The 14,812-nt window shown below is 44.8% G+C and overlaps 1 long non-coding RNA gene across 1 annotated transcript; it reads left to right on the forward strand.

Annotated features, from left to right (window-relative positions):
* Positions 1-1,334: 1,334 nt before the first annotated feature.
* On the forward strand, positions 1,335-14,812 carry LOC309848783. Its single transcript, XR_014303274.1, has 4 exons — positions 1,335-1,463; positions 1,773-1,909; positions 2,285-2,966; positions 14,744-14,812. It is a non-coding gene; the product is annotated as an uncharacterized lncRNA (long non-coding RNA).

Genomic DNA, 14,812 nt, shown 5'->3' on the forward strand with positions numbered 1-14,812 from the left:
CAGCCCCACTTACAGAGGGCTGGGTAATAGCTTCCCAAGTTCTTAGGCTTCGAATTTTCAACGCAAACCCTAAAGAGGGGACTGGAGTCTTGGCCCTTGATGGTCAGAATGTACCCTTACCCCTAGAGACCGCCTGTTCCAGGATGCAGGCCATTCTCTCCTTTCTAAAGGGTGTGATGCAGATAGGGGTCCATCCAGTGGGTTGCCATGACCCGGGATCCTCCTCAGACAAGAACCTTGGCATATGTCTCCGCTCTAGGATATCAATGATCACCCTCAGCCCGATCACATTTCCAGGCTGACAGCCACTTCCTTCCAGAAAAACTTTTACAGAGCCCCCAGTGAATGGCTACGTTGCATCCCAGACCCCAACTTTGAGGACACTCAAAGAGCTGGGTTCAAGCCTGCTAAGCCTCCCTACGAGTCTGATTCTGGGCAAGGCCCGGACCCTGCAGGGATCTTCACAGTGTCCCTTCAGGGGCTCCATTGGTTCCCCAACTCCTTTGTAGACATGTTTTTGTGACCCTGAGTGTGGTCCTGACTTGGTGATTCACTTCCATGTCACAGAACGTGGCAACATGACCCAAAGGCCCTTCTGAGATTTCGTTCTAAAAGTTCACTGCCCAGCCGCATGTTGACTTGGACCCATGTTCTCTCTCTGATCTTCACACTGGAGCACAAGCCCCTAGGTTGAACCATGATACAGACATATTCACATGGCCCAGCCCTGTGGGTCCACAGCAGACAGAAGAAGTCAGGTCTTTGAGATGGGCTGTATCTAGCCCATGCCCCTGAGTTTGCTCAGGTTCTCGGTGAAGCAGGTTGTCCCTTGGTGTTGTCAGCAGCCCAGCTTAAGGAGAGACTCTGGAAGGAGCCCCCAGCGGAGCACTGCTGGATTCCTGATCCCCTGAGACCATGAGGCAGCGTTTGTGGGTTCAGCCACTGAGTGTGGGGAAGTGCGGTCACACAGCCCTGGGAGAAGGGCACTGATACTGACCAACTTCCCGGGCCCTGGCCCTCCTCCCCTCCCACTCTGGTCCTTCCTCAGCTTCTCTGGCCACCCTGGCCCCCTTTCTAACCTCCAGTCCTCTGCTCCATGGTGCCCTCCGCCAGGTGGAATGCACTCGCATTTTTGCAGGGCTGTCTCCTTCTTTTCCTCCCGCAGGAATTCTCTGTGTCATCTCAGCACAGCCTTGTCATACCCCTCACCGGGTGGAGTTCGGGCCTTAGTTGTGTCCCTTGCTCTTTTGCTGTGGAGCAATCGCTTTTTCTGTTCACATTTTGGTTTCTCGTTTGTCCATCTTCTCCTCTAGACCCTGAGCTCTCACGAGGAGAACCCGCTGGGCTGATAAGCACTGGCACCATCTGAGTGCGCAGTGCCCAGTGGCTGAAAGAACGGGAGACGGGATCTGTCCCAGCACAGACCAGCTCCGTTGTTTGAGCCTCACTGATTTTAGTCCTGTGTAAGTCTTATGTTTTGTTTTTTTAAGTTAACTGTGCCTGATGTGGACCTCGAACTCATAACCCTGAGATCAAGGATCCTAGTGCCTGAGGAAGCCAGGTGCCTCTTTGGTCCTCTTTAACGGTTTTAGGCTGATCACTATTCAAGTGAACTTGGTCATTTCAACATGCTGTACGGAGCTATATTACATTACGCTGAATGACCATGTAACTCCCCAGGTTTTGGTAGCCTGTCACCACAGAGGTCCCCCCCTTGACAGTGCTGAGTGGATCTTCAGATTAGAGACTGAAATCCTTTCTGTGTTCTTCAGGAGCCCAGAGTCTCTCCACCATCGGCCTTCTCCCTCCTTGGGATGACATGCACCTCTGATGCCATCAGCACAAGAAGAAAGATGACAAGGAAATACACACAGGAGGGTGTTTCTGGCCAGGTCTTGAAGGTCTCAAGGTTCACTTTGATGCTCAATCTTTTATGTATTGTTGTAGGATTTTATTTCTTTATTAGAGGGAAAAGAGCACAAGCAGGGGGAGGGGTAGAGGGAGGAGAACCAGAGAGATGCTGATCTGAGGAGGACAGGGGGTGGCTGATATAGACCTGTGCAGGGAACACCGGAGGCCGCCCAGACCTAGCCTCCGTCATCTGGTGGGCCAGGAGTAAGGAGTAGCCTCAGATCCCTGTGCCCATGACCTGCTATCAGGGGAGACCCTCTAGGGATTGCTTCCTGGACTCAGAGAACATTGAACGGTGGGGAAATTTTCCTTGATTTAGGAGGGATGTAAAAGTCAATCATTGGGTTGATACTTTCTCTTCTTGGACCGACAGCCCCAACCTCAGAACAAGATGCTGAACCACCTCAAGTGCTACCTCTAGCTCCCACTGTGGTGCCTGCCGCAGCTTCAGAGCCCGAGGGGCCTGGATGGGAACCAGTTGTGAGTGTGATACAGCTATGGATACAGCCGAGGGGAGGCACCTACCTGAAGGAGCCTACTGCAAAAGTTTCTATGGACAACCAGGTGCATGATTGAAAGACTTAGGGGTCTACCCCTGTGGGGGACATTCCTGGCTTAAAAGTGTTCAAGCGATGAAGTGGGGCAATATCCCAGGTGTGACAGCATGATCTCAGGATCCCGGGGGTCCCCAGAAGACCAGCTGGGGCCTGAATGCTTCCGAGTTCCCAGACATCAGTTAGGGAGGATGGCTGAAAACCACGAAGCTAGGTCCCGGCTTTCTGCTCTGGGAAGCAAGCTGGGCCCAGACACCACCTTATTCCATCCACAAAGTCTCACACATCTCGCCATTCTGGTTGCAATGAAGAAATGGACTGTACACCAGAATTTCGTACCTGTGGATTATGCCCAGGATTTAAGGTGCTAGAGAAACTTTTTTTGACATAAGGATGGAGAAATGGTTCCTCCACAACAGCTACTGGAAGGACAACTGAAGGATTATTTCAGCACAGGAAGTCAGACCTGCAGGAGTGAATGGGAAACAAAGAGTCCGGTAGGTAAGTAGTTAGCCAACATGTCGGGAAATCTGAATTACCATTAGCTGTAAAACACACGAAAAAGCCATTTCGGGAGATGTTAGTGACAAGTTGGAATGACATGATAATGCACATCGTTAGAACAACTGAAGGTACTTAGCATTAAAGGATTCTGAGATTCTCATTTTGTGTTCTATGAGGGGTAATAGACTCAGTTCAGACGTAAGTTACATGTGCTTAAGAGTTTGGGTTTTTTAAAGATTTCATTTATTTATTTATTTGTCAGCAAGAGTGTGAGAGCGCACAAGCAGGGGGAGCAGCAGGCAGAGGAAGAAGTGGGCTCTGGGCTGAGCAAGCAGCTTGATGCAGGACTCAATCCCAGGTCCCCAGTATTATGGCCTGAGCCGAAGGCAGATGCCTAAGAGACTGAGCTATGTAGGCGTCCCTACATGGGCTTAAGAGTTTTAAAGGTGGGGCACCTGGGTGTCTCAGTTTGTTAAGGAACTGCCTTTGGCTCAAGCCATGATCCTGGAGTCCCAGGTCCCACACCAAGCTCCCTGCTCCGGCAGGGAGTCTGCTGCTCCCTCTGACCTCTCCCCTCTCATACTCTCTCTCTTGCTCTCTCATTCTCTCTCTCTCTTTCTCAAATAAATAAATAAAAATCTCTTTAAAAAAAAAAGCGTTTTACAGGAAACCCTTAAATCATAGAAATCGAGTATATGTTTTTTCACACTAAAAGATGAAATAAGAGAATAAAGAAAGTATGTCAACTCCTTGACAGGGAACAAATGGGAAGAAAGAAACATTAAAAATGCATGATCAATAGAAAAGTAAAAATCATATGGTAGAAATAAGTCTACCTATATAAGCCATCACAACAAATGTGGGCAGCTAAACCATAAGTCAAATCATATATGAATGGACAGAACTCTTAAGTTGAATTAGGAAATTAACAAAATCTGTTTCTCTGCTGTTTTCAAAAAAAGATCAAATGCAAGAGGACAGAAACCAGTGCACAGGCCCAAACTAAAACCAAAGCAGTTGCACTGGGTTTTGCCTGGAGGTGGAAATACCCCAGGCTGATGGCCTTGGGAGACACAAGGGCAGGGGGTGGGGGGCCAGGTAAGGGAGGCCTAAATGGAAGAAATGATGTGAGATTTGAGGCGGAAATGGTAAGAATGAGCCACCTGGGTGCCGTACTTCAGGCAGAACATCCTAAGGTCCTACGGGACCTTAGGATGTTTGAGGAACAGAAAGGTTGGTGGCCTTTGACAGATGGTACAGGAAATAGATCATGAAGGATCTTGAAGGATATTTGCATTTTATTTTTAGTGCAGTGAGGAAACATCAGAGCATTTGTAGCAGATGAGTTCCATGATGTGTCTTTAAAAAGATCCTTCCAGCTACTGCGGGGAGACTGCAGTAGAGAGGGTTATAGAGAAGCAAGAGGGGAAGTGGGAAAGCCATTTGTTGGCCAGTACAGTTGTTCAAGTGAGAGGAGAGTGTGCCTTGATCCAGAGGGGTTGTAGGGGACACCAGGAGGCAGCGATGGGCTGGAAATATGTTTTGGCCGTTGAGCCAAAGGGACTTCTTGATTGACTGGACACAGAGTACGGGATGGGGAGGAATCAAGGCTGACGCTCTCCTTGGGGGCTTGAGCAACTGGGTCGATGTCAGTGCCATTCACCGAGATGGGGAAGGTTGAGGAGCAACAGCTTGGGAAGGGGTAGGGGTTGCAAATCAACAATTCTGATTGGGTCTGAGATGACTCTTAGCTATAAAAGTGGAGTTATCAAGTAGGTAGTCCAGTGTTTTGGTGTGGAGATTGGTAGAGATTTCTGAACTGGAGATAAAAATTTAGAGTTGTCAGGATAAAGTTTGGACTACTTAGGTTGACTCCCCTAAGTACTGTGTGTGGGTAGAGAAAAAGTCCAGGGTGGAGACTCAAGGTAAGTGTTCCTCGAATTAGCAAATAAAAATAAAGGAGTGCCAACTGAATTTGAACTTCAGATAAACAAATAGTTTTATGAGACTGATGCACTGCCTACTGTGCTAAGGAGGCACCTACAATAAAGATTTTTAAAGGATATGTTACATGAAATACTGGGGACATATGTATGCCAAAAGAATCACTTATTATTTATCTGAAATTCAGATTTAATTGGACATCGCATTTAATTTGACAATCCTACCTAGGGTACTACTTCCTTGTTTAGATGAGATGTGGAGAAGGATAAGGAGCAAAGAGAATGTTCCATTTAGTGTGACTATGTAACCTATCTTGCCAGAATGCAATGTCATAAAAAAAAATTTATAATGCTCACAAATTCTATGGGTCAGGGATTTGGACAGGGGTTAGTGGGCATGGCTTTCCTCTACTCCTTACTCTAATCCTGGGATTCTTGCCAGCGTGGTGTCTGGGTTCCAATGGTGAGAAAGAAAATGCATGTGCATGTAAGCAAAAGAGAAAAAGAGATTCAGATAGAGAGAGAGAGAGAGAGACTTTATAACTCAAATTTCCTGGAAACTTTGATTCATTCTACAAGAAGCTCCCCCATGCCTTGCCCTATGTTCTGGACTGTACAGTAGGGATAGGAGGAAAGCTCTTGTTCATTTTTAAAGCATTTATGGACCAGACCCTGTGCAGGGCACTGGGAACACAAAGGGGCTTAGCCCTGGCCCCTGCTGTCCAAGCACTTACAGTATGGGTGGGTATGTGCTGGTGAAGACAGACATATCGGGAGAATCAGGGCTTGGCATCCCCATCAAACCCTATCCTGGCTTTGGGAGGAGAAGATGTGAAAATGTAAGTTATTTTTAAATAATCTAGCAGGTGACTTAGGATCAGACAGGCTGAAACAGATAGCAGGAACAGGTGGAACCTGGGAGAGGGAGTGATTGTTATGGGTTGGATTAGTTTGGAAAGATTTTCTACAAGAGAAGCAATTTGAGCTAGACCTTCCAGAGGAGGAGAATTTGATCACTTCCCTTAGCTCAATAACATCCTAGACATCATCACATTAAATAAGTCTGATCTTCCACACCCAGAGCCCTAGTGACCGCATTTAGTTGATGTTGAAAGAGAACTCCTACCTTTAAAGTACTTATTACGCATGTTTCCATTCAACTTTAAGCAAGTGTTTAAAGTTTCTTCTATCGTCTCTTCTCTCATGGAGAGATTCCAGGAGTGAATTTATCTTTTCTTTTTAGTTGAGGTGCAATATTTATTCAAGCAGTTAACAGAACCGTTCACATGTATTTGCTCAACAGCATTGTGGTGGGGAGAAGTGACAGATGGTGGGTGGAGCCCAAAGCCCTTTAGGTCACAGAGTAGGATACAAAGGCCTCTCTAGGGACGTGCAAGTGTCCTTTCCCCTGCAGGAGAAACCATGGAAAGGGGTGGCTCCTTGCCATAAGAGATAATCTCACCAACAGCCAGAAGACTCTCTGAAGACTGCCTCCAAACCAGAAGAGCCATCACCACTCACATGGCAGTCACGGTTTTCCACATTTTTATTCTTGGAAATTTCAGAAGGACAGAATTGTTGAAAGCCTAGCACAATAAATATCAGTGAATTCTTTCTGCAGAATTAAACCATTGATAACTTTATGCTGTCTTTGCTTTCTCTTTCTACATGTCCTCATATAGCTTCTAGTATAGCAATTAAGTTACAGACATTATGACCCTTCTCTCCTAAATAATTCAACAAGCATCTTCTAACAATAAGAACATTACCCCACCAGAAAGCAGAAGAAATTTTTTTAAATTTCTCAGGATGATCTAGCATCCGGTTTGCTTCAATTCTCTTCATTATCCCCAAGATGTCTTTCTTAGTTGTCCCCTTCTTCTTCAAGCCCAGATCTAGCTGAACTTCTCTTATTATATCTGGTTGTAATGGGTCTTTAGACAATTTAAATATCGTCTAAAGACAATAAAGAACCCATGGCTTCACTTTCTTCTGTGACACTGATAATTTGTTTTTGTTTTAAAAATCAACGGCATCGGGGCGCCTGGGTGGCTCAGTGGGTTGGGACGCTGATCCCAGGGTCCTGGGATTGAGCCCCGCATCAGGCTCTCTGCTCAGCCAGGAGCCTGCTTCCTTCTCCTCTCTCTCTCTGCCTGCCTCTCTGCCTACTTCTGATCTCTCTCTGTCAAATAAATAAATAAAATCTTTAAAAAAAAATCAACTGCATCAAAGTGTAACTTGACCTAAGAAATTCAGCTGTAAGTGTACTGTTCATTAATTTTGACAACTGTATGCACCAATGTAAGTGTCCCATCAAATCAAATAAAAAATCTAAATTGCAGATTTCTGTTGCCCCAGAAAGATCCTTTGTGTCTCTCTGCAGTCATATCCCCTCTGCTCCTTGTTCCAGGCAAGCATTGATCTGCTTTCCATTATCAGATTGATTGTCTGGAGAGACGAGGCCAGTTTGTCTTGTCAAATGTCCCACAAGTCTAATTGTTTCCCTGTAGTGTCATTACCTCCACAGTCTAGCTATCGACTTTCCTATACACTGGAAGTTAGGTCTAAAGCCTTGGTTAAGTACAGGTTAAACATATCAGGAACAAATACTATGGGTGATACTGGATACTTCCTGCTGCTTTGAGTCGGGGGTACAACACCAGGGTGTGCATACTACTGAGTTTTCTTCCTTGGTTGAGTTGTCAGCCACCAGTACTGGCCTTTGCGATAGTATATTGTTCTCTTAAAATTGGCAAGTCACCAGTGGGGTGATACTTTGGTAATGTCCAAAGATCCTACTCCCCACAATCTTCTACCCAATGCTTGTAGCATTCATTGATGGCTCTTACCTGAATCAGTTTTTCCATGGGGAGTTGCAAAATGGTGACTTCCTAATTCTACCACTTCTACTATCTTTGGAAGCTGTCATTCTTTGGTAAAGAAGATTTTTTTTTTTAAAAAGGAATTTATTTATTTGACAGAGAGAGAGAGAGCATAAACATGGGAGCAGTAGAGGGAGAGGAGGAAGCAGGCTCCCCACTGAGCAGGGAACCTGATGTGAGGCTCCATCCCAGGACCCTGGGATCATGACCTGAGTTGAACACAGACACATAACTGACTGAGCCACCCAGTTGTCTTGAAGGAGACTTCTCTGTAAGGAACCAGGGACTGCATCTCCTAAACAGGCAGAGTAAAGCCTAATTGCTTTACCCTTAGTTACAGTCCGGGACAATGTGATGGTGCGGGAAGGAACGAAGGAAGGAGGCAGGGAGGGCGGGAGGGAGGGAAGGAAGGAAGGCGAGAAGGACACAAGTAAAGGCAGGAAGGAAGGAAACAAGCCAGAACTGAAAGTGAAATACTGAACAAATACAATTCTGCCTGATGAATTGTCTTTTTGGATATGTAATAAAAGCATCCAAGACAACAATGCAAAGTGTTGTAATGGTCCTGGTCATTCATTGTCGGGCTCCTTATCATCCCAACTGTCACGTAATGTGTAGGTACGAGGCTGAGAGAGAGTCATGTTGAGAATGAACAGAGGTACCATATGTGAAATTTCTGTCCCAGGGGGAGGGACTGATCCCTACCTTGGGTCTTTTCAGTCCCCTGGAGAAGTAAGGCCACAGGAAGAGGAGCTGCCTGAACTTTCAGAGCCAACAGAGAATTGGGGCTGTTCAGACACTCTTAATTGTGCCCATGAACACAAAGTCACAATTCGCTGCTGGCTTATTCTTCCTTCATTTACTTTTCCAGTGTTTGTTGAATGGTGTCTTTATTGAAGGAAGCACGCTAGAGACTAAGCAGTTAAGGAGGCAACCCAGGTGTACGTTGGTGACCGTGGTGCTAACCTAACCTATCCTTGGGCACAGGTGCTTCTCCTATCCTGGGACTCTGGTGCAAATTCCCGTTCAGTCTGTCCCAGGATTTCTGAAGCCAGAGAAAGCAAGCAGTGGAGGGAGGGAGGGGCCAGTGGGCTGGACTTCAAAGGAGAGAACCAGGAGGGAAAGGAAGGCGTGGCATAGCACAACTTCCATAAGCCATCACTGTGAGAGAGACCACTCTGACCATGAATGACATAGCGAATGATAAATGAAGTAGGAAATGTGTGCATTGCATGACGCAGATCGGGGCTAGAGCTGACAAAAACAAACCTGACTGTGTGGCCAGGTGGGCAGACACCAGCCCAGCAGAAATGGGCTCTGAAATGTCATCCTGAAAAGAGACATGCCAAAGAGGTCATAGTTTCCCCCCATCTGAATTTCTCTCTCTCTCTCTGTCTGTTCCTGTCTTGATGAAAAGTTTGTAACTTTTACACTGTTACAGAGGGAACAATCCGACTTATCATGCCATAATTTATAGAGCTGATTAATGTTGTTTTTCTCCAAAATACTGGGATTTAATAGAATTATTTATTCTATGTTTGGAATTATAAACTCATAAAATATACATGCCCCTAAGTGATGTAAAATGCAGACACTCTTTCAAATAATTAGGAGTTTCTTGATTTTTAAAATACATAGGAACATTGACTTTAGAGGTTATGTGAGTAATAGGATTTCACAAAATCTGTTGTGAAGCTATGGCTTAATGGGATTTAAAAAAAAAAAAATAACACACCAAGATATTTGAACTGAAATAATGCCTCATTGATTTTATACCAATTAAAGAAAGACACAAAGTAGAATGCTATGTAGATTATTTTTAAAAGTACCTTACTAGGGGCGCCTGGGTGGCTCAGTGGGTTAAAGCCTCTGCCTTCGGCTCGGGTCATGATCCCAGGGTCCTGGGATCGAGCCCCACATCGGGCTCTCTGCTTGGCAGGGAGCCTGCTTCCTCCTCTCTCTCTCTCTGCCTGCCTCTCTGCCTACTTGTGATCTCTGTCTGTCAAATAAATAAATAAAATCTTTAAAAAAAAAAAAGTACCTTACTAATATATTACAGGGGTATTTCTAATGGAATTATAATCTACTCAAACACCAGAAATTCTGTCGCTGAAATCTTGTCTTCAAGACATCAACAGCTAAGCAGTTAATATAGCCACCTGAGCTGTTCAGAGGACCATATCAAGTGTGGGTAATCCCAACTGCTTAATTAATATGGACCCTCTGCCCCCAGTACGAACTTTATAACAGGTTTGATACACCCAAGGATCATAACATTTAAAGCACAAAATATTAGACGAAGCCACCACAACCATCAACACCAGCTGTGCTGGGAGTAGAGGAAACCTTTGGCACCATTTTCAAGAAAAAACCCGAAATATATCTGAAGAACTTCAAATTTCCAAATTCTCTTTTCAGAAGGACTTATTGCTATGTCCCGAGGAACTCACTGTCCCAAATAAGATTGGGCAATGTCTCAGGAGTAATGTAATCCATTTTGGGAAGCAGTCGTGAGGAAGCTGAGGGGTCCTTCCAAAGAGACCTTCTGCTCAACAGTGACTTAGAAATCCATTTACAATCTTTTTTTTCACATCAGTGAGAGACACATCTGGTTGGCAGCTTTCACCTTGCTCTATTGGGATATCACCTGACCAAAGAATCTCCCCCACTACCACCAAATTCTCAGGCTCTGAGGAGATACCCAGCAAAGGACTGTGTGTGTACAGATGTGTGTGTGTGTGTGTGTGTGTGTGTGTGTGTGTGAAAAGATGCAGATCCTGAAGGCTTCAAAAGGACATGATGCTGTCTGTTGGAACTCATAATTTGCTTTATTTATTTTTGCAAGAGAGAGCGAGAGTGAGAGAGCACACAAGTTGGGGGGAGGGGCAGGGGGAGAAGCAGACTCCCCGTTCAGCAGGGAGCCCTATATGTGTCTTGATCTTAGGACCCTGAGATCATGACCTGAGGTGAATGCAGACACTTAAGGTTTTTTGCTTTATTTAAGCTTTTACTTATTTGTTTGTTTGCTGTTATAATTTCTTTTATTATGTTATGTTAGTCACCATACAGTATGTCATGGGTTTCTGATGCAATGTTCCATGATTCATTGTTTGCGTATAACAGTCAGTGCTCCTTGCAATCCATGCCCTCCTTAATACCCATCACCAGGCCAACCCATCCCCCCACCCCCTCCCCTCTAAAACCCTTGGTTTGTTTCTCAGATCCCATAGTCTCTCCTAGTTCATTTTCCCTCTGATTTCCCCCTTTTCATTTTTCCCTTCCTTCTCCTAATGTCCTCCATGCTATTCCTTATGTTCCACAAATAAGTGAAACTATGTGATAATTGTCTTTCTCTGTTTGACTTATTTCACTGAGCACAATTTCCTCCAGTTTTATCCACACTGATGTAAATCAGTAATATTCCACTGCATATCTTTATTTATATATTGGTTGGTTTGTTTGTTTTTGCAAGAGAGGGCAAGAGCAAGAGAGAGGACAAGTGGGGAGGGAGGGACAGAGGGAGAAACGGTGTTAGGACTTATTAATCTGCGTGCGTTAGTCCTAACACATTACTAACTTCTGGTTATTAGGACTTTTTTTCTCCCTCTGAGAATATTGGAGGCTCCGGATCTCCTCATTATATTGATGTAAGTCACTAACTTAGGTGCTGTGAAGACATAAAGACAAACCAGACATAGACCCTCCCTTTGAGGGGTTACAGAGTAAAACTTGTTCTCAACTTTGGTCACATATTTAAATCACCTGGGGAGCTTTAACAAAAGCTGGACCCAGTTTCCCTTGCAGAGATTCTGACTTCATTAGTCTAGGATATGGCGTTGGCATCGAGATTTGAATGTCCCCATTGATTCTAGCGAGCATCCAAGGCTGAGAACCATTGCAATAAGGAAAGACAAAGCCTTCTGAAGCCCACAAGCTTCAGCATAATAAGAATTTTCAGCCTCTAGGGGTGATTATACTACTATAGGACTTTTGCAGAAGTATAATAAAGTTTAAAGTTACTGTTCTTTTTTATACACATATGTATCCATGTTTGCCGATGTGTGTCAGTATAGATTACATGAGTATCGCATTTTTCTTAGGACAGATCCAGTGACATAGCAGTAATCCAAGTCAAATCTCACTCAATTCCCCGCCACCTTATTTTCTTCCAGCTTAAACAACAGAAGTCTTCCCACTTTGGTAGCCGTAGTCTGTGATCAAGGGAATGGCTGGATTGGTTCCTTCTGAGGGCTGTGGAGGAGAATCACCTCCTTGTTTCTCTCCTGGCTTCAGTGACCTCAGCTGTTCCTGGCTTCTAGAAGGCTTTTTCTGTGTCTTCCCTGGTCCTCCCTCTGTGCCTGCCTCTGTGTGCAGGTTCCCTCCTTTTCATTTCCTCTTCGTCTTTTTTACTGATGTATAGTTGACACAGAATGTTATGTTAGTTCAACATAGGGATTCAATGGACATTACACCATGCTCACCACAGGCAGAGGTCCCATCTGTCCCCATACAATACTATGACAGTATTGTTGACTCTATTCCCTACGTTGTACCTTTCGTCCTCGTGACTTACTCCCACCATAACTAGAAGCCTGTATCTCCCACTCCCCTTCAATGATTTTGCCTTCCCTCCCACCCCCTACACCACCACCGTGGAGACAACCACCAGTTTATTCTCTATATTTATGGGTCTCTTCCTGCTTTTTTAGTTTGTTCACCTGTTTTGCTTTTTAGACGCTATACATAAATAAAATCGGATGGTATTTCTCGTTTTCTGTCTGACTTATTTCACTTAGCATAATGCCCTCTCGGTCCGTCACTGTTGTTGTAAATGGCAAGATTTCATTTTTTAAATGTCTGATATATCCCACTTAATGTATGACTTCTTCTTTATCCGTTCATCTATCAGTGGACATTTAGGTTGCTCCCACATTGTGGCTCTTGCAAATAATGCTTTCATAAGCATAGGGGGGCGTACATGTTTTTGAATTAGTATTTTTGTTTTCTTTGGGTAAATACCCCGTAGTGCAATTACTGAACCATGTGGTATTTTTATTTTTATTTTTTAGAGGACCATGACTCCTGCCCCCACACTGGCTCCCAATCTCTTACTAGTGTCAGTTACTCCTGAGCAATTCCCCAGGCTCCCTTTCTATGCATTTTAAGCACATTTTCATATCCATGACTGATATACCTACAACAGAGAGTTCAGGTTATCTAATTGAGTTTTTTAAAAATTTTAATAATTTGTTGTAGCCACACTTAAAAAAAACCTTTATTTACTGTTTGTTTGTTTGTATGTTTGTTGTGAGCAGGGGGAGGGGCAGAGGGAGAGGTAGAGAGAGAATCCCAAGCCTACTCCCCACAGAGCCTGAGACCAATCCCAAGACCCTTTGATCAGGACCTGAGCAGAAATCAAGAGCGGGTTGCTTAGCCAACTGAGTCACCCACACACCCCTAGAGCCGCACTTTTGACTGGCTCTTCAGTGCTATTTGCTGTTTGGTTCAGATAGTCTCTGCTTGACTTACTCTGTCTCCTACATGAACTGTCTCTTACATGGACTGTTTCTGGTTACCCTCCTTTGGACGTATGTGAAAACTCTTGGAGCAGTAACAAAACAACACAAGTGGTTAAACAAGCAAAATTAAAACTACGATTCAGAATCTCATTAAGATCTAGTGAAGAATTTAGCTTTGAATGCCCATGAAAACCAGAAACCTCTGTTTTTAAAATGAGAACCACTTCTGACTCTTAAAAAGTCAGGCCTTAGGGAAAAAAAAAATTGGACAAATGTCCTGGAAAATGAGTATGGTTTCTATTGGAAAGTATTTAAAAAAAAAAAAAACCCACACACATAAGCATGAGCATTTTTGAGCGGGAGGAAAAGAAAGACAAACAATTCATTAGACTGAAGGGAAAAGGAACAGGAAGGGGTGTGGCAGCGAGCAGAGGACACCGCAACACCCTTCAGATTCCCTTCCTTATTTTATCTGGAGACAAGGGTGGTCTCGCATACATAAATCACTTGGGGTGACTAAGCTGAAAGTGGGGTGGGAGGCACCACCAGGTCTGTCCACCGTCACTGGTGGGATGAGCAAGCGATGCTTAGGGGGGAATCGAATCAGGAGATGCAATTTCATGCCATCGCGCTGTTCTCTTGTAAAGCGCCACCTGCTTCTGGAACACCCACCTGGCTGGGGGTGAAACGATCAGGTAGATTGTCCAGGACCGGCTGCAGTTGTGTAAGCTTTCCATCAGACACTTGTTCCATCTGAAATAATGCTCCTCGTGCCCTGGCTTGCACTCGAGCAGCTGCGTCGAGCTCCGCGTGGGAGGGACTGGTTCAGAACCTGAGGAGGTGAAATGCTGAAGTGACCCTGGAGGTGACAGCAAGCACAACAGATGCTGGGACTGGAGAGGTTCTGAGAGAAAGTCTCAGGCTCAAGGCTGCTACTTTGCCTGAGGCTAGTTAGTGAGCGTGTAATACTATAGTTAATCAGGCTCATTATACTGGATGTTCTGGGATTTTTTTTTTTTTTAAGAATTTTTTTACCTAAGAAACAGATCAGAGGAAAGAAAACCACCAGCTTTCCTAGTCAGGTAGCTTGATTTCCCCGGTACTTTTTCTCTTCCGTGAGATAACTGTATCACAACATTTGCGGAAGGCGGTGGGGGGCAGTTTCTGGGAATACACCCACCATACATCATAGGATACTCGAATGGAGCGGGAGTTCCTAAAGCCTCTGCCTGCCCTCCGCTCCCACCTGTCCAGGGCTGTATTCACACAGGCAGAGGGCTTTCGAGGAATTCAACCAGGAAAATATGGGTCATTATCATTAAAGAGGTTGTTCCAAAACCTCATTTAGGCAAGTTTTAACTTTGAACTTTTTCTAAACACTTACCAGGGGTGCTCCTAGAAAATAAAATTGTTTTCTTGCTCCCTTCTAGGAAACCAGCCTGGCAGCAGTGGCAAAGTCGGGGCAGGGGATAAGAGGGAGAAGTCAAAAGGCAAAATGT

The sequence above is a fragment of the Mustela nivalis genome (assembly GCF_964662115.1).
Source record: "Mustela nivalis genome assembly, chromosome: 15".
NCBI lineage: Eukaryota > Metazoa > Chordata > Mammalia > Carnivora > Mustelidae > Mustela > Mustela nivalis.